We start from the raw sequence: 24,304 nt of genomic DNA, 5'->3' as shown, positions 1-24,304 counted from the left end.
CCTGGGAGAGGAACCATGAGCTGGTGTCTGGCCTGGGTCACCCAGTGCTCAGCTGGGCATCATCCAATCTACCATGGCTGCCCAGGGCCCCCGAGGAGGGCTGGGTGAAGGGCAGGTGAGGATACACGGCCCTGGCGAGGAAGAGCTGTTCACTTCACCGATTCACACAGGGCAGCTGGGGGTGGGAGGAGGGTGTCAACCCAGCCTGGCCTGAGGTCCCTCCTGGCGCCCACCTTCCCAAAGCCCACGCGCCGTGGGAGCTCCCTGAAGCGCTCTGGGACTGGGGGAAAGGAAGCAGGTCCCACAGCACAGTCACCTCCGTCCATTCGGCCAGAACTCTGGAGCATCGCAAAGGTGAAATCAGGCTTTGGTTTTAAATGTAAGCACAGGCATTTCCAAATGCAATTTACATTTATGAGGGCGCCGAGAGGGTATGGGGGCAGACGATGGGTTTCCTTGGGTTGGTTTTCCAGTGTCTGCAAGGGCAGTGCTAATGCAAGCGTCCTCGTGGAAGTCACTCAGCAGACGCGGTGGTCTATCCTGGAAAAAGAAGCGTGGTGTCCACTGCACCACGGGGCGGCCAACCACACGTGACTCACCAAGAACACGCCCTGTGGCTGGACGAAGGCTCCATCCCATTCAGCCAACAGAGGGCCTTTGCCCAGCACTGTTCTTACACGCCAGCCCAGCCTGCAGAGGGGCAGGAGGGTGCTGGCGCCACGGCTGTGAGACTCAATCCGCATTTCTCAGTGGGACCCTTGGGTCACTTGGTATGCACCTCTGTCCCCGTTCACCCCCCAGAAGAGAGGGGGCACAGTGTCCAGGCCTGGCAGGCTCTCTCTCCTAAGAGGGCTGTGCTGTGCTGCAGGTCCACGTGGGGACCCAGGGACTGCCCGTCACCCTTGGCGGGGCGCTGTGGCCATACCTCCCCTTTCCTTACTTCCTACAGACGTGACGCTGATCGGGACACCCCCATGCTGACTGCGGCAGCTTGTTTTTCTTCTGTCCACAAGCTGGAAACTTCCTCAGAATCTTCCAGGTTCAGAGAAGCCCTCTGCTACCACACAGCAGGTCAGAGGCCAAATATGGGCGCTAAGGCACAGGCCGCAGAGGTGGGCAGGGCTGCGGCCTGGCAGCCAAGGTCCCACGGAAGCCAAGGGCTGGGAGTGAGTCCTGGGCCCCCCGGACCCCCTGCCTGCATCACCCAAGGAAAGGACGCCACTGTCCCAGGTCAGCCTGTGCACTAGCACACAGCCACCTGACCCTAGGTGACAAGAGGTCCTCCGCACAAAGTATGCTGCCCCCAGGGTCAAGCACGCCTCTCAGAAAAAAAAAAAAAAAAAAATCACAGCTTCTAAAAATGCTCCTTCATAAAAGGAACCGTGAAATGCTTCCTTTTCAAACTTGTGATTTCTCAGCAAATACAACAGACTTTCTTATCAGGAAATCACTCTGAGACCAACAATGGGTGGGGTTTCAAAAAAAAAAAAAAAAATCCCTCCTCCCAAGAAGCCAAGGGCTCACGCTTCACGCTCAGAAGCAGGCCTTCCAGAAACAAAAAGCCCACTGTTTGCCCCCAGCCCTCAAAGGCTTTCCAAAAGCCAGCCAAGCAGCTCTGCTCTCCCGGGTGCCTTCAGGGTAGAGCAAGGGCAGCCCTAGTCGGGATGAGTGACGGCTGACCGGGCAGCTACCTGCTTCTGGGTCTCTGTCCCCATCTGGACAAGCTGTCCCTCTCTTACCTGCGGCACCCAGACACCCTCCAGGTCAGAGCTGAAGCCTCACAGGGAAGCTGATCGAGTCTGCGGTGCACCAGGGCCCAATGGCTCCACCAGGGGCACCAGGCCGTGTCCAGCGCCGCCCAGGGTCCACAGCACAGCAGTTAGCAGAGACTTCCTGACCCCTCAGGATGCCATGGAGGCAGCTGCAACCTCTAACTGTTCCCAGAAGGGCTCCACACACGATGGCAGCTATAGAGAGAGTCTTTTACTCACAAAACTAACCGCACCGGAAATGTCAAACCACAGCTCCGTAGCGCTCACTTCCTCAGGAGGAGTGCGGGAAGGGTGTGAGTGGCCAAGGGGACCATGAGGGCTCTCACACGAAAGGGCCTGCGCACAAGCAGCCCTCCGCCTCCATGTGGTTGCTGCAGGGCTACAGGGATGAGGTCCTGCGGAGGAAGCAGACGGCGGCCCCTCCCCGGAGCCTCCGCCTCTGCACACAGGCCTCCTGCACCGTCCTCGCCAAGGACCAGGGACCGCTCTAGGTCAGCTGGTCACTTTTCCACACAAAGTCTGCTGTTACTCATTGTTTCCAGCGTCTTGATTTTTAGACAGTAACTCCTCATGTTCCTAACGCGTAGTCTTTCAAATGCCACCTCACCTAAGAATAAAGATGTTTCCCTAAAAAGACAAAGATCATCAAACATTTTTAAAACTGCACAGCAAACTACAAGCTGTACTTGAATTCCGTACATTCATCAGCCTTCTCTCCAACTCCTGTCTAATTAAATTCAAAAGTTTACCAAAGCAGTCAGGAAATATCTATTTGATTGTCATTTTTAAGTTTACCTAAGCTTTCACTCGTTCCCTCTCCTTTCGAGGCACGAACAGGCACCGGGTGGAGGTGGCCAGGCCAGGCTGCTGACTGCCCACCGCAGGCCTGAGCCTCTCGGGGACGGGCAAGGGGCCTGCAGACAAGCGAAGAGGTCACAGAGACTGGAAGAGGTTTAGAATTTCTCGAGCTAAGTGTGATTCTGAAAAGATGTTGAGTCAACATGCTGCATGTCAGGAACAAAGATACTCATCAGAAAAGTGAACACATTTCTCTCCCCGAGTCCGACTTATCACAAAGAGGAATCAAAACACTCCATCCGTGCTCACTTTCACCGAGCGTTCCACAAACACACATGCCTTATCTGGGAACAGCGTGGGGCACGGCCCCCCCCCCGTCATCAAGAAGCACCTGGAGGCCTTGGGAAGGCAGGGGTCCCCAGGGTGGCCAGCCGACCGCCCCGCGTCCTGTCAGAGGCAAGGCCCCTCTTGAGGCTGCGGCAGAAAAGGGAACAGGATTTCCCAGGAAACCACATCACCCGGGGCAGGACAGCGGAACCTCTCTTTGCTTTTTCATCTTCACCAGCCAAGAGCAGATCAGACAAAAGTGGGGAAAATGAGAGGCTCTGGGAGGAGACAAGCGTCCGGCTTCGCGCAGAGGCCAGTGGGGACCCCAGGGCACTGGGGCCCTGACAGGCTCGGGGCCGAGGGGCCGAGCGGGGGAAGGCCCAGGACCGCCGCAGCAGCCCCCAAAGACGGAGCAGGCAGACGCGAGCTCTGCAGCTGGGAAGGAAGGAGGGAAGGGGCTGGCTGAGGGGAGCTGAGGGCCAGTCACGTCCACGGCCGAGCTTAAAGCAAAACTCTGCCCTAAGCCGCTGCCCGCGGAAAACGTCAATTAGAAAACACCCCCGACGTGCACGCCAACACTTAACTCAGGAACAGATGAAAGACATCCATGCACCCTCACCGCCCATCCCGGCCAACAGACGGACGCCGACACGGCCGGCAGCCGCGGGCAGCATCCACGTGCCCTCCCAGGGCCGGGCGGCCTCCGGGCCTGGGATGCTTGGGCCGGTGACGGCAGGACGACGCCCTCCCGCTGGCTCAGGAGGGAGACAGTCTCTCCCGCGGCTCGGTCGCTGTGATGCCCTCCAGCCCTACCAACCCACCACGTGCTCAGAAGACGGGCCACTGGACTGTGGATGGGCAACGCAGGAAGACGACTCTAAGCGGGACACCTGCGGACAAGCACACGGTCATCGCGACAGCGCGCTGTCCCCACGCCATGTGAGAGGAGGAGCCGGCGGCCACGGGCTCAGCCCCTTCCTGCCGCTTCCCGCGTGGCCCAGCAGGACTGGCCGAGGCTTCCTGGACACATGCCTCCCAGACCTGCCCTCTCCCCTTAAAGGAGGCCCTGACACAAAACGCAAACAGGTGACTTCAAGAAAAGAGCTCGTTCCCTACGGTGGCCCTGGAGGCCACAGTCACACTGCCTTCCAGGAGCCCGGACACCCCCCGGGCAGCCAACGAGGAACCTGGTCCCAGAGGTGGCACCATCGGCTGGGACGCAGCCTCACCAGGGCACCCAGGCCAACACTTTGCTGCCTGTCCCACATCAGTAAGTGTGAAAACAAATGGAGAATCAAAGCGGAAATGCACGGATGCTGACGACAGCACAGTGGGGACAGGGAGGGAATTCTCGGCGAGTCAAAGGGACCATCAGTAGTAGCCTCAACGGGACTGGGCAGTTGTCCTCCGTGTGCCCCACTGGAAAGGGAAGGGTGAGCTGACGATGTGCAAAAACCCAGAAAATACTGCAGCGAAACAGCTGAGCACAGAGATAAAGAAAAGAAGGAGAATCGTTGAAAACGAGAATCGAGATTCAGTACTAAGCTGTTGGGGGCTAAGAAACTAAACATTTACACCTTAATTAGGGACTTGATAATACTCCTGGGAATTGAACCAAGCTCCCCGTCCCAAACAAGTAAGTTCCACTTATACTCAAAATTTTTATAATGTATTATGCATGCAAATGGAGAACCATCTGTTTATTTTAAATCACTAAAACAGTCACTTAATACGAAGAAGTTAGCCAGCCAGCTGACAGATTATCATGGACGTGAACACTGCCTGTGAGCTGTCCAGGCACATTTAAGCGGCTTAGAGTTCAGACCAATACATACACAGACCTTGGAAAAGCTAAGTATAGAGTAAATTACGTACTGGTAGGCTAGCTTTTGGCAAGGAAAACGCAAAGGGACCCTTCCTCACTGTGAAACATGGTGAATATTTGGATTAACACTAAGGAGACCCTAATTAGTTACGTCGCTCAAAAAAAGTCTTGCGAATCAAAGGATTGGGTTTACCCGACGAAGACACATAGCTCTTTACTTTCTCATCAAACTGTATCTGAAGGAAATGAAAGATCCAGAGTTTAACCTGGTAAAAAGCTGATGTTTAGTATGTTTTGTTTTCAGATGGTCAGAGAAGAAGCAGCCGGTTCGGAAGGTACCCACATTTCATAAGCTGCTAAGTGTCAAACATTGTCACTTTCCAAGTGGCCCGGAATACCCAACAGGATTGAAAAGCAGTTCAGAAAACGCCCCCTTTTTGGGGTGACTGTTCACAAGGCCAGCAGCTTCCGTCCCCGACAGCGAGTCCTCCTGACTCTCGGGCAGAGGCTGCCATCACCCCCGTTTTACGGACATGAAGTCTGGGTGTGTGGCCAAGGCTGGTGACAATGAGTGACTGGGGGCCAGGTGTGCACCCCCCAGGCAGGTCAGAGCCCCTACTCCCAGCCTCGCCTCTCAGGATGCCCGTCTCCCCACGTGGAGCTCCGACGGCTCTGTGCCCCACAATTAAACTTCCAACCGGGGGAAGTAGCCATCTGTACAGAACACAGGGCCTTCAGAACGCTTTGGAATTTTTGTGTGGGCAGAGAAGGAACCTCTCTAATGCTGGGATATTCAGCAAGACCAGCAATGCTGATCTCAATGAAAATTCACAACTGAGGCCAAATTCCAACCAACTGCACGCAGGAACGATGAAAAACCACGGTCGAAAAAAATCAGCAAAGAACCTCGGTTCTCTCTGTGAAACTCCAATTTACTTGGCCATCTTCCCGTGGACATTCAATTAAAAACAACTGTGGGAAGGAGAATCATGGTTAGAACGCAGCAGAACCCAGCAAGGCAATGAAAAAAGCATCTCTCATAACAGCCGGAGAAGCCTTTCAGCATCTACATGTGACACAAGCAGAAAGTCAGGAGCCCTGAGAGGGGGCCTCCACACCATCACTGTCTATCCCATTCGACTATAATAAACAGCTTTGATATGACACCAAAAACACAAAGAGAAAATAAACTGGACCTCACTGAAATTAAAACCTTGTGCTTCAAAACTTGTGCATCCAGAAAATGAAAAAACAGCCCACAGAAGGGGACAGAATATTTGCAAACCATTTATCTGATAAAGGAGTTTATATATGCTAGATAGATATATCTAGAATATATACAAAACCCTCACCTCTCAACAATAAAAAGCCCAATTAAAAAAACTGGCAAAGGGGTTTCCCTGGTGGCACAGTGGTTGAGAGTCCGCCTGCCGATGCAGGGGACACGGGTTCGTGCCCCGGTCCGGGAAGATCCCACATGCCGCGGAGCGGCTGGGCCCGTCAGCCATGGCCGCTGAGCCTGTGTGTCCAGAGCTTGTGCTCCGCAACGGAGAGGCCACAACAGTGAGAGGCCCGTGTACCGCTAAAAAAAAAAAATTAAAATAAAATAAATAAAATTTAAAAAACTGGCAAAGAATTGGAATAGACATTTCTCCAAGGAGGATATAGAAATGGCCAATAAGTCCATGAAAAAATACTCAACATCATTAGTCACCAGAGAAACTCACGTCAAAACTACAATGAGATACCACCTCACACCCAGTGGGATGACTAGAGTCAGAAAGTCAGACAACAACCAGAGTTGGTCGGGATGTGAGGCAATCAAAGCCCTCACACGGCTGATGGGAATGGAAAGTGGTGGGAAACAGTCTGCAGTGCCCCAAACAGTTAAACATAAAGTTATCACCTGATCCAGCAATTCCACTCTTAGGCATATTTCCATGACAAAGGATAACATATATCTATGCAAAAGCCTGTACAAGAACGTTCACAACAATTATTCATAACAGCCAAAATGTACAAACAAATGCCCATCAACAGGTGATCAAACTAGCAAAATGTGGTCTATCCACACCTGGAGCACCGGAAAGGCTACAGCGTGGGGGACCGACCTGAAACACGCTAGTAAGTCAGACACAGAAAGACCGCACGCTGTATTAGTCCAGTTAGATGAAATGCCCAGCATAGACACATGTGTAGAGACAGAAAGTAGACTGATGGTTGCCCAGGGCTGGCGAGGGGTCGGGCGGGGAGACACTGCTAACGGGCAGCAGGATCTAACACGGCTGTGCTGACCGCTGCACAGCCCCGCGGACACGCTGAAAACTATGTGAACGCGGCTCAACAGAGTTCGAGTTACATCAGTAAGTCAATGTTACATCAGTAAGTAAGTCAATGTCTCCCCCTCCCTGTCCTTGTTAGTCACGAGGCAAAAAGCCCCGTCCTTTGTCCTTCCGCCCCAGGAGCACTTCCCTTTTATCACAGTTCACCCGGAGGCCCAGGACCCCAACTGCGGCTCCGGCCTCTGTCTCCCCGCACCAGGAGGCCTACCCGGCTCTGGATAGAGAGGCTGGCGGAGCCCAGGCCCCCGCAGAGCCCTGCAGCCAGCGCAGCACGAGCCGGGGCCCCAGGAGCTTCCGGCTCCTCCCAGGTCCCCCGGGGCACCCACCCCTCCTGCCTGTTCCGGCTTCCAGACTGGACCCCTGGGCTGCCAGAAACAGGGACAGGGACACGCTGTGGGCACCACAGGGTACAAGCAGTGACATCCCACCTGGGGACACTCAACAGGACAACCAGCCAGTTTCTTCAATGAATCAACTTCAAGGAAAAAGAGAGAGGGAGAGAGACCACAAGTGGACCTCAGGTAACACTTACCTGAACAACAACCAGGAAAACAATCTTCTGAGACAATCAGGGATTTTAAACAGTGACTATCTGACAGCATTAAAGCATCAGGGTTTCAGCTGAGAAAACGGTATAAGGGTCACATGGCATAAAGTGTCCTAATCTTTTAAGACATACGAATGACAGCCGGGGGAGGGAGACAGGCCACACACGAGCAAGACTGGCCTGGCAGTGGTTGTGGAGACGTGGGGTGGCCACCTGGCCATTCGTGCGTCTGTTTTCTTTTACTTTTGTAAATGTTGGAAACTTTACATGATAAACAAACAGAAAGATGCTGGATGGAAGGGCTGGATTTGGACTCAGGTGCTCCTCTGCTCTGCTTCCTGGCCATTGCTGATGGGCTGTTGGCAGGTTCCTGCAGATGCGAACCTGAGCTCCGGGTATGGGAAGGTCACCCCCTCTAAGCCGGTCCAGAGAGAAGCTTCAGAAGACACCGCCCCCGGGAGCACTGCCGTGTTCCTCTCCTTCCCTGGAGCGGTCACACCTGAGCACATTTCCGGCCGCTGCCAAAGGGGGCAGAACCCAGGGTCAGCTCTGCGTGCGTGGGGGCCCCAACTCCCTCTAAGGGCAGAGAGACAGGATTCGCTGGGCGATGCCATGCTGGGAAGCAGGGCAGGGCATGTGCTCCCAAGATGCGACTCAAGCTGGGAGTAGCCAGGAACGAGGACGTCAGCTACAGTTTAAACTACAAGAATAATAACAGTAACCTTTACGGTAAAAATGAGAACCTCACGTGCCTACTTCAAACAAAACTCACCGAGCCAAGCCAGGAAACCGGCGATGCCACGGGCCTCACCCCAGCGGGCCCTGGGCGCAGGGCTTCCTTGTGGGCACAGGACACCCAGCTGCTGGGCGACTCCACGAGGGCAGACCTCCACCCAGGGGCTGCTCTGCAAGGTTCTGAGTCCCCGAGGTGCAGACCACAGCCCCCTGCTGTCCCACGGTCTCCCAGGGCCGTGGGGCCCTGCCCCTCCCCGTTCTGGAAGAGCCCCTCCACCAGGTGCATCAAGGGCGGGGAGCAGTCACAGCCCCTTTTTTTAAATTTTTATTTGATGTTGGAGTCTAGTTGATTTACTATGGCATGTTAGTTTCAGGTATGCAGCAAAGTGATCCAGTTATACACAGGACAGCTCTTTTTAATTAAGCCTTCCTTACGAGGAATCTTTTCAAAGAGCTGCGTTCTAAAATCATTCTGTGACAAAGAAGAGGCCGCGGCTCTCCCTGGAACTGTCAACATTCCCGGAACCATGACCCTCTCCCGCGGCCGCAGGATCACCAGGAGGAAACCAACAAAGAGCAGAGGCAGCCCGATCACCGCTTCGGGGAAGGGGCCGGGTGGGGGGGGAGGGGCAGTGACCACAGGGCCGGGTGGGGGGAGGGGGCGGGGACCACAGGGCCGGTGGGGGGAGGGGGCGGGGACCGCAGGGCCGGCTGGGGGTGGGGGGCCCTGAGGCTGTCTCTGGCCAGTGTCCCCGCGCTGGATGCCCAGCTGCCAGCAAAGCCTCGCTCGCTGCTGCTTCCTTCACATGTGGTTTGATTGACGCAAATCAAGAGGCAAGCGGGTGATTCATAACTGTCCGAGCCCAGGGCGCACACAGATGGGGCAGGCACAGGAACCTGCTGAGTCACTGAGAAGTGTCCCGGTCCAGGAGGTGCTGCCGGTTTGAACTTCCACGTGGACGCGTGCATTCGGCTTCTGAGGGTGTGACAGGGCGGCTGCGCGGAGCACAGAGGAAGCATCGCCAGCCTCTGCCCCGCAGCGGACAGCAGGGCAGGGGGGACAGCGACCACCAGGCCCGGGCCTGCCCGGCTGCGCACACATGTCCCTGTGCGGGGCACTGGTGCCCTTCTACGCCAGCTCCAGCCCCAGGCTCCCCGGTACCTGCAGCCCCTGGTCCCACTTCCCAGCGCCATGGGTGCCACACACACCTGGGAGGGCGACGAGGCAGCATGGAAAGCCAGGACCCTGTCTTCCAGAAGCTCAGTGAGGTGAAGAGCTGGGGGCCCCAGAAATCCCCCCCGAGATGCCAAGGGCTACCCTGAGGGGCCACGTAAGGGGCGGGGAAGATGCAGCCGCTGCTGCCTGCCTTGCTTGGGAAACGTCCCAGAGGAGAGGAGGCTTGACGAATGAGCAGGAACCTACCAGGTGACAGGTGGGCAAGCTCCTTCCGGGCACACGGAGCAGCACGTGCGAGAGGCTCAGAGAGCAGGGATGGGGGCCCCGCAGGGTGGCAGACGGGGCTGGAGGGCCACACGCAGTCATGAGGGACCCTGGATGCCCTCCTCCGCAGGTGGGGAGAACCAGGGACGGGCCCGACACAGGAAGCCACCCAACCCTATGCTGGGAAGGTCAGGGTGGTGGCAACTCAGAGAACACCAGAGACGGCAGACCAGGGGGCAGAGGCTGCGCCAGTCCCATGTAGACGGGGAGGCCTGACCCGCAGCACTGAGGGGGGCCGGAAGAGAAGGAGAAGGCGTGAAAAATGTCTATTAGCAAGGAAACCAAGTCAGCTGTACTGCCCGGGTCTGCCCTGCTTCCTGCGTCCTCTCCCCTCCATCTCTGGGGCAGGGCTGTCAGATCACAGCTCTGCTCACCTGGACCCCAGGTCTCTAGTGCAGCAGGACCAGGAGGGAAAGGCAGCCCAAGGGTTCTGCACGTCCGACGGGCGCTGCCATCTCAGAGGCCCTGGTGGCCCCCACAAGGCCATGGGCGCCTCCCCAAACTGATGGAGAGAGAAGGCCCTCCAGCTGGAAGTGAAGCCGCTGCAGGGACACGGTCCTGCCGCAGAAGGGAACTGAGGAACAAAGCCTGGGAAGGGCAGAGTGGGCCTGGGGCCTAAAACCATCAGTGCACCGTCAGGCCTGAGGGCCGTCTCCACTCTCGCAACTTCTTCCACCAGCTCACAGGACACCCCAACCCTGACCAGAACCCCTGCACACACGCCCCGCTGGTACTTGGGGACACGTTCAGGAGTCAGCTCTGCGGTGCCCTCCTGCTTCTCTGCGGCCCGTAGGCAGCGACCCCCGGCCCCGGGGCCCCCGTCTGCCCCTGCAGACGCACGGAACTCTGCACTGACGGCATTCTCGGCCATCCTTCCCTTCGCTGTTCGGGGCGCCGTGAAAGCAGGGCCCGGGTGCCGCCACCTTGGTGTCGCCATGCTGCCCCTCGCCAGGCACAGCAGGGGCTGCACAACTGCTGGAGGAGAAACAGAAGAAGCCGCACAGAACTTCCTCTGCGTGGTTAGCGGACAACCAAGCTCCAGCCGCTGACAGCCCACCTCCAGCACCTCGGCTGTTCGAGCTCCCCCAGAGAACGAGCACAGCAACTTCCTTCCTGTTTCCTGTCCCCTTCGGCCTTCCCACAGACACAGGGGTGGGACCAATGCGGGGAGGGGAGGTAGGCAGAGGAGGGGGGATCCTCCAGTCCGACCCAAGTGGGCACAGGGGCCACACCCTTGGCGGGGGGGGCGGGGCAGGCCGAGCGGAAAAGAGCACATTTAAGGTCTCTGAAACGTTGACATCTCCAGCACAACTGTGACCCACCTCGGGCCCCATCACACATCCAAAGGCAAATTTCTTAACACCCTTTATGAAATTTTATGAAACGCTCCAAAGCAGGGACCTCTGTTTCTGGGGGCGTTTCTGCATGCCCACCGGGCCTGTCCGGGCACCTTAAGAGACCCCCAGGGGCACGCAGCCAGCCCGGCCTGAGCACCCTGGCCCACTGCTCCCACCAGCGCTGGGTCCTCGGACAGAAGGCCCCGCTGTTTTCCCACAGCGATGCCATCAGGCCAGGACGGCCTGAAGTAACGCGAGCACTCAGGCTCTCCCGTCTGGAGGACGCAGAATAAATAAGACGACTCTTCTCCCAACAGGCCCACCTCCACACCCAGCTCCCCGCTGGCCAAGGCCACCTGGAGGCTGCGGGGTTTCTGAGAAATCAGTGTGCGCTCACCACCGGCTGCAGACCGTTACGTCTTCAAACCCTCCACAACAGATGGGAAAGAAAGAAAAAACAGATCAGCAAGAGAGGGTCAGGCCCAGGGGCCAGGAAGGGCACGGCTCAGTTAACTCTGCGTGAGCTCCTGGCCGGGAAGGAGGCGGGGGGGTCCCCAAGAAGAGCTGTCTCTGCGACCAGAAGCATTTAAAAAACACTTGACAATCTAATTTGCAAAGAAAAAGAAAAATGCTTAAGTACAGAGACATATCTCGAAACACGTACCAAAGTAACTCGCCAGGCTTGCTTCAACTTACCTTCTAAGAAGGTTCTAGACCCTTCCTCAAAACTTAGGCAGCATTCTTCCTCTTTAAACAGAAAAGGCCATGATTCAGGAGCAACTGCCGAAACCCGACAAGAAGGGCAGAGCAGGTGTGAGGCCACACACCCCCCAAGGCAGGGAAAGAGGCCCAGAGGTGCCTTCACGACAGCAGCGGCCCACCTGCACTGGGGCTCTCCTCCAGATTACAGGACTCTGATCTCAGAACCTTGTCACATTCAAAAACAGCCTTTACTTGCAAAAACAAAGTCATGATGTGCAGACCCCATGAGACTTGCCCCTTCGAGGCCCAAGCCTGAGATCTGTGCCTACAGAGGTGGTGAAAATACCCAGTGACTGAAAAAGTGAACTATTAATGATTCGGTGAACAGACTGTCTACACGGCACCAAGCTACAAGCTTATGCTCAATCCCCTAAGCCTCATAATAAACGTCCGAGGTGGGTCTTATTACACCCATCTTACAGATGAGGAAAGTCGAGGCTCAGAGACACTAAGTAATACTCCCAAGAGCTAAGCTGGGGTTCAGACCTGGTCTTGCTGACTCCAAAGCCAGTCCTGCTCACTGTTCCAGCAGAAACCGCGGTCCCCTACCCCAGATGGAGCACAGAGGGAGATGGCCCAACCAGAGGGTGGGGCGTGGCCAGCACAGGGAGGAGTGAGCTTGAAAAAGAAACAGCAGCAGCAGCAGCAAAAGCAGCAAATCTCCAGTGCAGCCCCCATGCGCCTGACAAAGGCTTCCTGCGAGCAGGTGACACATAGGACCTGAAATCGGCCAGGCAGCCGGGCTGCAGGGGAGAAATGGGAAGACCCCGAAATGAAGGTGTGTCTCCACTCTCAGAGCCGGGGTGCGTAACTGACCAGCGGTATTCACTCTGGGGGAGAGGGCCAGGCCCTCTCCGGCGTTGCTCCACACTTTGTGGAGGGCTGTTTACAAATGTTTTCCAAGAAACCAAAAGCTGTGAGTACAGCGCTTCTGAGTTTCCCTCCCCACGTTTCAGAACCACTAACGATGGTCCGTGGAGAGTGCACAGTCCCCACTCAGGAGTGGCTCACTGTTACATGCACCCAAAGGGGAGAGGACCCTGGGACCGTCTCCCCAAAGCACCCTTATCTCCGAGAACTCTGGGATTCCCAGCTTGTCAGCTAAGGAACTGGCCACACCGTGACGAAAGTTCTTACACACCTGAGACACAGCCGGCTCTGCTTTGTCAACCCTGGAAAACGTGTTGGTCCAAAAAAAGGCATCTGGAAATTTTTCTTTTGTTTTTATGTTTTTGTTTTTTTGCGGTACGTGGGCCTCTTACTGTTGTGGCCTCTCCCGTTGCGGAGCACAGGCTCCGGACGTGCAGGCTCAGCGGCCATGGCTCACGGGACCAGCCGCTCCGCGGCATGTGGGATCCTCCCGGACCGGGGCACGAACCCGCATCCCCTGCATCAGCAGGTGGACTCTCAACCACTGCACCACCAGGGAAGCCCTGGAAATTTTTACTTTACATCCTCTCCTTTGTGATCATGCCAATAACCCCTGAGGCTGGGACAAAGGCCAGAGGCCAGCGTGCCACGCCCTCCTGAGACGCTGAGCCTAAGAAAGCTGGCCTCGGACCCTAAACGCCTTTGTCCCACGTCCCCAGGATGTGGAAGGGCAGCGGCCTGGGCGAGCATCACTAAGCCAAGCCCGCTGGTCCCTCCGAGAGGTGAGAGCACGTGACAGCTGACACAGGCACCACCTACAAGGGCCCGACAAGGCGGCCTCACAGTAACGTACGAGGAGGGGCGTGACCCAAGTGGCATCCCCCAAGGTGCCCACTGTTACCAGTGACTACCCGAGTCCTCCAAGTTTTGTCCCTCTGTGTGTGTGTGTGTGTGTGTGTGTGTGTGTGTGTGTGTGATGTTTTAAAAAGGCACGCTTTCACCCACGGGAGTGGTCCACGTGCACACAGGCCCAGTGGCGGCAGCTGAGGGCGTGGGACACTCGCAGCCCGGAGCCCACGCTCCGGAACCTGATGGTAAACGAATGAGTCGAGATGATCCCAGGGGGCAGACAGCCCCTGGGAAGTGGGTTACAGGGGAGCAGATAGGGGTGCGGCCAGGGAGGCGTCTCTAGGAGCTGAGATTCAAGCTAAAACCTGAATGCAGGTGAGTCCTCAGGTGTCCCTGAAGTCAGGAGGGAAGGGGTTCCAGGCAGCCGGGGAGAAGGCCCCGAGGCCGGGAGTGCTGGGTTCCCCAGCAGCAGGGAGCCTGGTGTCTGGAACGGGGCAGGCAGGCTGGAGTGACAGCCCTCGCCAGGGCGAGGCCCGGGAAGTCACCGAGGCCATGTGAGAAGGGGCTTGACCACACCTGGGCGTCTGCCATACACACAGAGGACCCGAGGGCAGGTCGGAGAGCAATGCACCCAGTAACCGGGGAGCATGGTCTTCAGCAGCAGGCATCTCTGTGTGTGCGTCTCAGTGCACTTGGCCGAAAGGTCCCGTGATTTCAGTTTCACGAGGGCCGTGCTGGGCAGCTGGCTCTCGAGAGACGGCGGGGGCAGCACCTGGCCATCCCCCCACCCCGGAGAGAAAGAGACGGAGGAGCAGGTGAGCCTGCAGAGTCTGGGGGAGGAGCCCCAGGAAGGGGGCACCGAGTGCACCTCGGGGTCGGGGAAAGAGAAAGACGAGAGGCGTCTCCTAGACTCACAGCCTGAACACCTGGGCTGGGGACGGGGGCTCCACGGGGACGCTCCCGCCGCGGTGTGGCCGCGACTGCACACCAAAACTCGTGTAAACTGTCCAACTACACCAACACCTCTCGGTGTCCACTCTCCCCTCCTCCTTGTCGTGGGAAGACCCATGGAGGGGGACCAGAAAGGAGTCCCCAGGAGTGGGCTGCTGTAGTCAGGGGGTTGGGGACCCTGAAGGTGACATCAGGGAGCTGACGGGGAATGGCAGACGAGGAACCCCCCTGGGGGCACAGCTGGGTGCACTCTCCGTGGACGTGGCCTGAGCATCCTGGGTTCCCCGGATGCAGCGTTAGTAACGACTAATGAACCGCAGGGATACATTATCATTAAGCGAAGTCCATGCTTCGCTCGGGTTTCCTTGGCTGTCCCCTAGTGCTCTCTTGCCGTCCCAGAACCCCACCCAGGACCCCGCATGACATTCAGTCATCACCTCCCCTCAGCCTCCTCTGGGCTGTGATGGTTCCTAGCACGTTCCTTGTTTTTGATGACCTTGGCAGTGGAGGAGTACGGGTCAGGTGGCTTGTGGAATGTCCCTCTGTTGGGACTGTCTGATGTGTTCCTGATCGGACCGGGGCTGTGTGTTTAGCAGGGAGACCATGGAGGCGAGTGCCTGGTCCTGACGGCATACCAAGGATGGATACACGATCACTGTGACTTTCAAAAACCAGAATGTAAATAAAAATACTAAGTGTCAAAACCTGTTGGCTGCACGTCACGCTGTATTTCAAGGACACGTGTGACTTACCATGGGAGGAAGGCTGAGAATTAGTGAGCTGCATACTCAACGGCAGAAGTTAGATAAAGAACACAGACAATACCCAGAGCAAGGAGGAAGAGGACGAGAGCAGAAATGGTAAAACCTATTACTAACAGCTACGCAAGTCAAGTGTCAAAAGTTGGTTCTTAAAAATTTAACAAAGATGAATCAAAAAGAAGGATATATAATGTTTGAAATGAAAAAGGGTACATAACTACAAATCCAGCAGAGATTCAAAAAGATAAGAAAATATCACTGAAAACCTCCGTGGCTATAAACATGAAAATTTCGATGAAATGGACAAATTGCTAAAAAATGAATTAACACTCTAAGAATGAGGCACTCAGACTACTAGTAACTATTAAAGACATTACAACCAGCAGGTAAAGATCAACCGACCAAGAAAACATGAGCCCCAAGTACTCTGAGATAAATTATTCTAAACTTTCAAGGAATAACTCATTCTAGTCTTATACAAACTCTTCCAGAGAATGAAAAAGTATCTGACATTAAAAATGGAAAATTACAGGCCAATACAACTCAAGAACACAGAAAAAACTCCTAAAGTACTACTAAGCCTAACGCAGCCAGGTATGAAAACAACAGTATTTACCAAAATCAAGGTGGACATATTGCAAGAAGTCAAGGGACGTTTGACAGTCAAAAATCTGTAGGTGTAATTCAACACATTGAAAAATTAAAGGGGGAACCATGCGATCATCACAGTAGGTTCAGTGAAAGCACTCAGCTCCCGAAACACAGTCATCCATCCTGAAAAGGGAAATCTACAAAAACCTATGGCAACCGTCACTCAAATTGGGAAATGTCAGAAGCCTTCCCTTTAAATGTCAAGGACAACAGAAGGAAGACCAGCGTTTCTGCTCCCGTTTGAGGCTGAACTGGGATCCTCAGCCAGCACAGGCAGACGAGGAAAATAAATACAGTCACTAAAGAAAGAGGCAGAACGGTCATCTGCCTTCGCCCACTGGACACAGGAGCTCATGAGGACCTGGAATGACGTCCCAAGGTCACCCAGCCCGCAAGGGGGGCCCGGGACTGCCAACCCTGAGCTGGCTCTGCCCGGCCTCTGAGAACGCCCCCTTCATACACTCCGTTCCCTGCTCCCAGCAGGGGTGCTCAAATCCACACTAACGCCTGCTGTGTAACCATCCTTCAGATTATTCCAAAACCCCTCCTCTCCGGGTTCACCACTTGTGGTTTTTAGAAAGCATCCATCTTTATTCAGCACTGTAGCTTTAAGTAAAGTGAGCAGGGCTCTGTCAGCTACAGAGAAGGCGTGTTGTTTTCTAATCAGAGCACCCCAAACAGGAAAAGCTATCAAGAGTTAAAAACACAAGTTTACACGTATCGACACAGTCTCTTAATTTAAAATCTCAAACGTATCAACGACTTTTACTAAATTTAATTCATCATTTCTTTTCCAAATGAGAGCTAACATTTTCCAAATTATCAGACCTGCCTCGTCCTCACTTCCCTACCTTCTGAGTCAACTTCTCAACTATAACAAGGTCAGACTATGGGGACACCCAGCGCCACGGACGTGGCACACATAGGACCCACGAGCAGCCCGTTTCACCGGGCGAAGGGCAGCGGGTGGTAAAGGGACGAGCCGGAGCCTTCGATGTCACCCAGAAAGTGACTGGAGGGACCAGGACAAAGGACCTGGACGACTGATCTCCAGGGCGCACAGAAGGCCAGGCAGGCAGGGCAGGCTGCAGCATGGAGGGCGGCGCCGCCAACACACACACACACACACACACACACACACACACACACACACACACACACACACACACACACACACACACACACACACACACGACGACATTAGTCACCAGGCTGTTTCTGCACAGCCACTGGGGACGGGAGGAGTGGGAGGAGGAACCACATCATTCATTCAGCAATTATTCATTGTTCAGGGAGGACTGGGGTCGAGGTTTTTACTTCAAGGGTTTTATCCAGTCACGACTGATGGAAACAGGAAAGAAGCAACTCAGAAGTCCCGCTTACACCTGGTGGTGTCACACAGGACAGGGCCAGCCCCATGTTCTAATGGCACTTCCACGCGGAAAGCCATGTTCCGAACAAAGAAAAAGCCCAACAGAATCAGCCCAAGGCCCTGCTGGACACAGTTCTTATTGTGAAGCCTACTTCAAGAAGGCTGTAGGTCATCGCCGCCTGCCAGAGCTGGCCCGAGCCGGCTGGGGCCAACTGCGGGGCGGGGCGCGGGCCAGGCCCCAACAGCTGTGACACCAACCGGGCCTGCTGAAAATAGCTGGGTGTTTGTTTATGTCGCCTGTGCTGAGAGCGAGCCTCGTAGCCCCTGGGAGGGGGAGGGGCGGAGGCGGGGCTTGCCGGGGCGAGGGGTCTGGGGGGACACGCAGCCAGCGGCGGGGACTTCGGGATGCGTCACCAGATGCGTCCGTGTCGCGAGGGCAAGGCTCGGGAAACGACGGACTTCAACCGCTGCTTTCCGGAACCGTGGGCCCGGATGCCAGCGTGCAGGAAGGTGCGGGCGGCCCGAAGCCCGCCGCCGCCGAGACCTTGCAAGCGAAAACGCTCCAAAGGACAGCCTGCAATTACCACGGGGACCATTATCTTCCTAAGTTAGGTTAATGTCTACTTCACAGCACTGGTTGGCAGGTGGGGAGGCAGCCCTGGAGACATCTATGTGGGTGCTTTTCGCTTTGTTCTTCCAAGTCCACACGTCGTAAATGCCGTCAGGAAGATTTCCCACACCCGCCAGCACCTTCTAGAAGAGGACCTGGCTCGGGCTGGCTGCGTCTGCACGAGAAGAGCTCCTACCGGCACTGCTCAGGCCTCGGTCTGCAGCACCCCACAGGGTCCCTGGAGGGCAGGAGGGGCCGGGCTCCCACCGCGGTGGGGCAGGCGGGCAGGGCCCTGGGCGCGGGCACTGGGCGGGTCCCGGAGCACCGCAGGGCCTTTCCTGCAGGGCCTCAGCACAGGCACAGCGAGGCCCAGAGGGCCCTGCCGGCCACGCAGTAAACCAAGCGCTCAGGCTGCTCTCGCGTGGTGAGAACACAAACCCCTTCAGCGCTTGTTGTTTGTTTGAGCCGTGACGCAGAGGCTGTCAGAGCACCTGGGACGAGGAGGGTGGTGGAGGGTAAACACCACCAGCCCGGGGCAGCGCGGAGGGGCACTAAACCAAAGCATCTGATGGGCCGCCTGGACCAGGCACCCCCCGCACTGAAGCAGAGCGGCCCGGGGCCGGCAGGGTCTGAGGGGAACAGCTCCCCACCCCCTTATTTCAGATGCTTATCTTTAGCTCCGGGGGAGCAAATAACAGGATCCCACCTGTTCAGTAAAATAACGGGTCGGTCAAATACTGTGTAATTCAGGACCACCCTGCTCTTCCACTCACTGGTAGCAGTGAGTCGCGGGGGTAGGCAGGGAAGATACCGGTTCTGGTTTTTTCTTTCTTTATTGGGAATAGGGGAAGGACGGAGGCAAGCTCCCGGGAGCCAGGGGCCGTGATTCCTAGGGATTTGGGGTGGGCAGCCCCCTTCAAAAGCCAGCCCATCAGCACTGAAAGCAGAGCCCACTCAGGACCCTCGGCAGGAAGTGAACTTTCCAACTTTAGTTACCATCCGAACAACAAACAGGAGGCCCAGTACACACAGTTTTACCTTTTTTTTTTTCATAAAAAGGAGCTGCACATCCGTCTAGAAAGAGAACGGGCTGCCCACCTGGCCAGTGGCAGCTCCCTGGGGTCCTGGGGTCCCGTGCTTCCCAGGAAATGCTGGTCCTGGGGCCAGCACCAGTCAGCCTCGGAAGTGGCTTCTTTCTTCGTGCTTCCTTCTTCTCAGGCCACCCTCAGACCCACTCTTCCCAGACAGTGTCCCTGGAGAGGGCCAGGGGCTCCCTGGGCTACAGGCTCCCTGAAATAACAGACTGGCGTAGGCTCTTTCAGACGGAGCTCTGCTGGGTTTTAGACTCCAGGGCCTGCCTTCCCGGCAAGATTTTCAGGTGATCAAGTGTAAACATCCTGTAAGACCCTGGGTTCCAGAAAACCCCATTTGATAAGTGCCGCCCTGCCCTCTCCAGGTGGATGCGAACCCCTGGGGGCAGCTCCCATCAACCATGGGGGAGGCGCAGGTAGGGTCCCCAACTGGCGGGCACACAGAAAAGCGGGGCCGGGTGGGACCTCAGACACGGGGGCCTTGGCCGCTCAAGCAGTGCGGCCCTACCTCTGCACTCAAAGCCGGTAAGACTAGCCCAGGCAGGGCAGGACCTGATGACGGCCGAGGTACGGAAGGACCACATAGAGGGAGAGGGTCAAGACGAAGCTGCGGAGGCGCATGAGGCCACCAGGGCCCTCCCGTGAAGGGCTGGCCCCATCCCTCCTCCTGAAGCGGCCCCCCGCCCAGCCGCCCTTCCCTCGGGCCGCCAACCTGCACTGAGACGCCCAGACACAGGGTTCGGGCGTGTGTCCTAACGCGTCTGAGTGGACATCGTCGTGAACACCTTGAAGGCAAGGACACTGGCTCCATCCTTCCCCAGAAGACCTCAGTGGGAAAACACTGAATTACAAGCACTTGCTAAGCATCTGCTAGGGCCCCGGCAGCTAAAGGTAACAGGAAAACACTAAATCTTCCAGGCACAGCAAGAAAAAGGAATGCAAGTTTACTAGAAGTTGTTTCTGGAAAGAGCTGGGCCACTCAACGGGTCCCCTTCCCCTACCCCACCCTCCACGTTCCGCCACACGCAGAGCAGACTCTTCTCAAATGCAGGGGTTTGGGGTCACATTTATGTGCTCTGTCACCCCCCTCCGACTCAGACGAGGACCACTAAACACACGGGGACCGCCCGACGGGAGGTGAGCGAGGCCGAGGCTGGGGGCAGGCCAGTCACGGGGGCCCTGTCCCTGCTTCCAGGGGCGACGGCAACCTGCCCATCGGCTCTGCATTTCGGAAGGGTTCTCCGGCAGCCGTGGGAGGGGATGGTGGGAAATCCAGAATCTCTGTGCCTCCCGGTTGAGAGGCGGTGGTAGCCATGGCACAGAAAAGGCAGAGGGAGGAAACAGATTTTTAGGAGAAGGACAGCTACATTTGGGAAACTGATGAAATGTCAAGAGTGGAGATAAAGGGAAGGGTCTGATCAGGCCAGGTTCTGGTGGGTGGGACTGTCTTTCCTCGGGGCGGAGGGACGGAGAGGGGGGTGGTGAGAACAATGGTGGGGAACAATTAGGGACATAGAGCTGTGTCCATGGGCGCCCCAAAGCCCACCACGGGCGAGGATCGGGCGAGGAGCAGGGCTGGACACGGAAGGGAGAGGCCAGGGAGCGGCCAGGGCTGAGCCTGCCTGGGAGCAGGGGCAGGAGAGGGCAGGCGGGCAACAGCCTCAGAGGTGGCTCTGCTCCGGCCTCAGCTCCTGCGTGTCTTCCTCAGGGCATCACCGTGGGCATCACTGCTCAGTCCTGGTGACACCGGGCACCAGGGCAGGGGGCCAGAAAAGCTCTGCTCCAGTTCTTATTCCACAATCAACCGCCAAGACTCTCCACGTCCAACAGCGGAGAAAGCGTCAGGCCGGCTCCGGGATGACACCCAACGGCACAACTTGCACCCCCGACCGTTCTCAAAGCGTGCCCATGCCATACGGAGACACCATCACAGCAATGTGTGAGCGTAAGGTGCAAGCTAGCAAAACCTTACAGTCATCAAGAAGCCAGCCTGTAGAAACACCGGCACACAAGGAGGACGCAAGAGAAGGGACTGGGAAAAGCCGTGCCCACGTGTTCGCAGCGCTGACCAGCGGGGACCGGGTCAGAAGAGGACGGTGAGGGACCTTCCTCCCCGTCTGCAAATACTTTTACCCTCTTACAAATTTCCTAAGATAAACAGTTCCCACCTTTACGATTAGAAGAGGACAAAGCATCGTTGTTTTTTCACAGATGAATGCACTGGTCATAATCATTTTATAATTTGCTGCTTCCTTTCACGCTTGAACTTGCCTAAAGCTTTTCTGTCTTGTGTTTGGTTTACTGTTCCTGTTGAGTTTCATTTTATTTCTTAAATAAAATGTCCTCGCCCAAACCAACAGCAACAACAAGTCACTACGGACGATTTTCCTGCATGAACAGACACCTGTATTCCTAAGGCCACCTTCCTTCCAAACCAGGTAGGGAGCCGTGCAGGAACCGGGAACCCAGGGACCTACATTCTCTTTCTAAGACACTTCCCTGCTCGGCCGCAAACCCGCACTTCACTTACAGTGGCTTCTCGTGGGGCCCCTGGCTCCAACCTTGCTCTCAAGTCAGAGACGGGGACTGGAGCTCACAAGCACGGACCCTGATCTCACACGAGAGAGACCCGAGGACGTGAGCACCCTCGTGCCCCATTCTACAGATGACACCGCTGAGGCCCAAAGAGGCTGGGGGCTGCCCCAGGTGCCCGGGCGGGGAAGGACAGCAGCCTTGCGGGAGCCTAGGCGTGGGGACGCCAGCACCTGCCCCGGGCACTCATTGGCACAGACGGAAAGGAAGCACGTCCGCAGACACGTGTCACACGCACACACAGGCACACACGGCACGCTCGGCCACAGGTGTGCCTCAGGCGCGGAGGTCTCACTGTCCCACGGAGGAGCCTTCCTCCTCAGCCCCGGTGCAGGGTCCCTGCCTCACAGCCACGCAAGGCAGGCACGCCCAGCCCCCATCCCGGAGCACCACTGCCCGCTGGCCACTGCCCACTGGTTTCTCCTGGTTTCACTGGTTACTGTCTCTGTATGTTAAACGCAGATAGCCGGCTGAGTGCTGACACGCAACTTCTAAGGGTCATCACTTGCTTCCTGGGATCAGGGTCACAGCACTGGCTGGCATTGACAAGAACCCTCACTGTTTCTTTAGGACTTAGCATTTTTCTGATCATCTCTGGCTCTTTTTCTTGAACATCAGTCATTAAAAAAGAAACCTGGGCAGGACTTCCCGATCCACCTGGGGACAGTGAAATGGGTGTTTGTCACACACCAGACTCTGTAGCTGAGCTTCATGGGGCCAGGGTGGGTCGAGGGTGGAGCACAGGAATCAGGGTTCTGTACCTGAACGGAGAGGCCTTTGGTAGCAGATACATCAGGAAATACTGGATGAATGGTTAAACCCGCTCACCAGGCCTAAATCAGACAATTTCTCAGAACTATATGCTCTAATTTCCCCTGACATTCAATATTTGATTATTCTTGTCAAAGAAACGAAACAGTGATCTCGAAGGAACATTCCAAAAGATGTTCCCTGGGGTACAGGCAAAAAAAAAAGAACAAAATTCTCACTTGTGTTTATTTTTATATTTTAAAAAAGGAATTAGCTTTATGCTACTTAGCATAAAGGCTGAGCCGTGCCCTCACCCGGGTCCCTGTCAAGGACATGGGGAGGGGCCCCCGGAAGCCAGGATGGGAGCATCGGATGCCCTCTGGGCCTGGGTCCCCTCCCGGCCTCAGAGGCCTGACCGAGCCGCACTGTTGGCTCTGCAGGAACCAGGGTCCAGGATGAGCGAGCAGGGGGGCATCTGACCCCTCAAACTTCCCATGAGCAGCAGGTACTTTCCCCAGCCTCTGAAATGGGGACTGGGGCACCCAGAGCTCCGTGGACACAGCGGTCTGCTCAGAGAATGGGCCTCTGAAGAACACCACCCTGCCCGGAGGGCTGTGCCTGGCGCCCCTGGCCTCTGGGGAGCCACAAACCAACCTCATTCACGATGTGAGCTCAGCGCAGGGGCTCAGGGGACCAGAGCTCGGGGTGAGGACCCCCTTCTGCGACTTGGGGCGCGGCAGGGTCACGAGCTGACCCGCAGGTGAAGCTCTCGGCCTTTGTCTCTGTCTGGTTCACTGATGTCGTCGTTTCCAACACGGGACAGCCCAGTGTTGAGACAGAGGCTCCGGAGTTGAGGCCCAGACTCTGCTGGTCAGTCACGCGACCACGAGGCCTCGGTCCCTGCGCCATGCCTGCAGCTCCCCTACCCAGAGGGCAGCACCTTCGCCTGGGCCGCTTCCTCACCAGCTGACGAGCCTCTGCGGCGCCAGGTCACGCGAGCATCACCCAGACCCTCCCCACAGAAATCCCGCTACACCTCGGAGACACCGGCCACTGTGGCTCTAGGCCTCGCTCGGGACAGTGCCTCCCTGCTCAAGCCCACCGGACACAGGCTGGGCCAGGCCTGCTCAGGCTGCCCCACCGCAGACGCCACAGACACAGGAGGAGACCTTCGGGAGGCTGTGTTCCTCCTGCCAGAACGCTGGAGAAAGCTGAGACCCACTGAGTGACGGCTCATTCTCAACACAGGAAGGTCAAAGGTCTTCTCCCAACCAAGGTGCTGCCGTGGGCCCATCTCACAGCCACCACAAGGCCCACCATCGTGCCCACTGCCACTATGCGTGTGTCTACCCCACAGCACTGCCGTCATAAGAAGATGCTGTAAAAAGACAGGGATTAGGAAAATACGGAAGAAAGACCTGTGCATCCCGGATCTTAAGTCTGCTGAAACCATCAGGGGTGAATGTATTCAATATACTCACACAAGATATTCATGTGATTAAAAGGACTCAGCAGACTAAAGCATAAACAAGAAACACCAAACCAAATACTCTTCCTCGCCAGACGCTTGGAGGACAGCAAGCCAGGGGCATGGCAGGATAATGCCTGGGCATCCCGGAAGCGGACAGGCTGGGCCCCGATCCAGGCTTCGCGACTGGTTTGGCTGGTCCCCTGGACAAGCTGCGGCTGGCAGACCCCCGGGCATCACGAGGGAGGAGACAGCGGCCTCCAGGGCCCGACTCCCAGTCGGGACCCATAGACACGACAGCCCTCGCATCTCAGGGGAGACCCGGGGCCTCTTCAGCTCAAGCGTGTACACCCTGCAGACCCGCTAGAGCCGAGGCCCTTGTGTCACCACCGT

At 56.5% G+C, this 24,304-nt stretch overlaps 1 protein-coding gene and 1 long non-coding RNA gene across 3 annotated transcripts in view; one reads left to right on the top strand and one right to left on the bottom strand.

The window, feature by feature from the left end:
- Nucleotides 1-24,304, bottom strand: part of HDAC4 (histone deacetylase 4) — a 244,201-nt gene that overhangs the window by 173,670 nt on the left and 46,227 nt on the right. The window lies entirely within an intron of this gene.
- Nucleotides 17,846-18,447, top strand: LOC132521970 (uncharacterized). Its single transcript, XR_009541001.1, has 2 exons — nucleotides 17,846-17,910; nucleotides 18,013-18,447. It is a non-coding gene; the product is annotated as an uncharacterized LOC132521970 (long non-coding RNA).

The sequence above is a fragment of the Lagenorhynchus albirostris genome, chromosome 6, assembly GCF_949774975.1.
Source record: "Lagenorhynchus albirostris chromosome 6, mLagAlb1.1, whole genome shotgun sequence".
Classification (NCBI taxonomy): domain Eukaryota; kingdom Metazoa; phylum Chordata; class Mammalia; order Artiodactyla; family Delphinidae; genus Lagenorhynchus; species Lagenorhynchus albirostris.
This window is presented reverse-complemented; position numbering and strand designations above follow the sequence as displayed.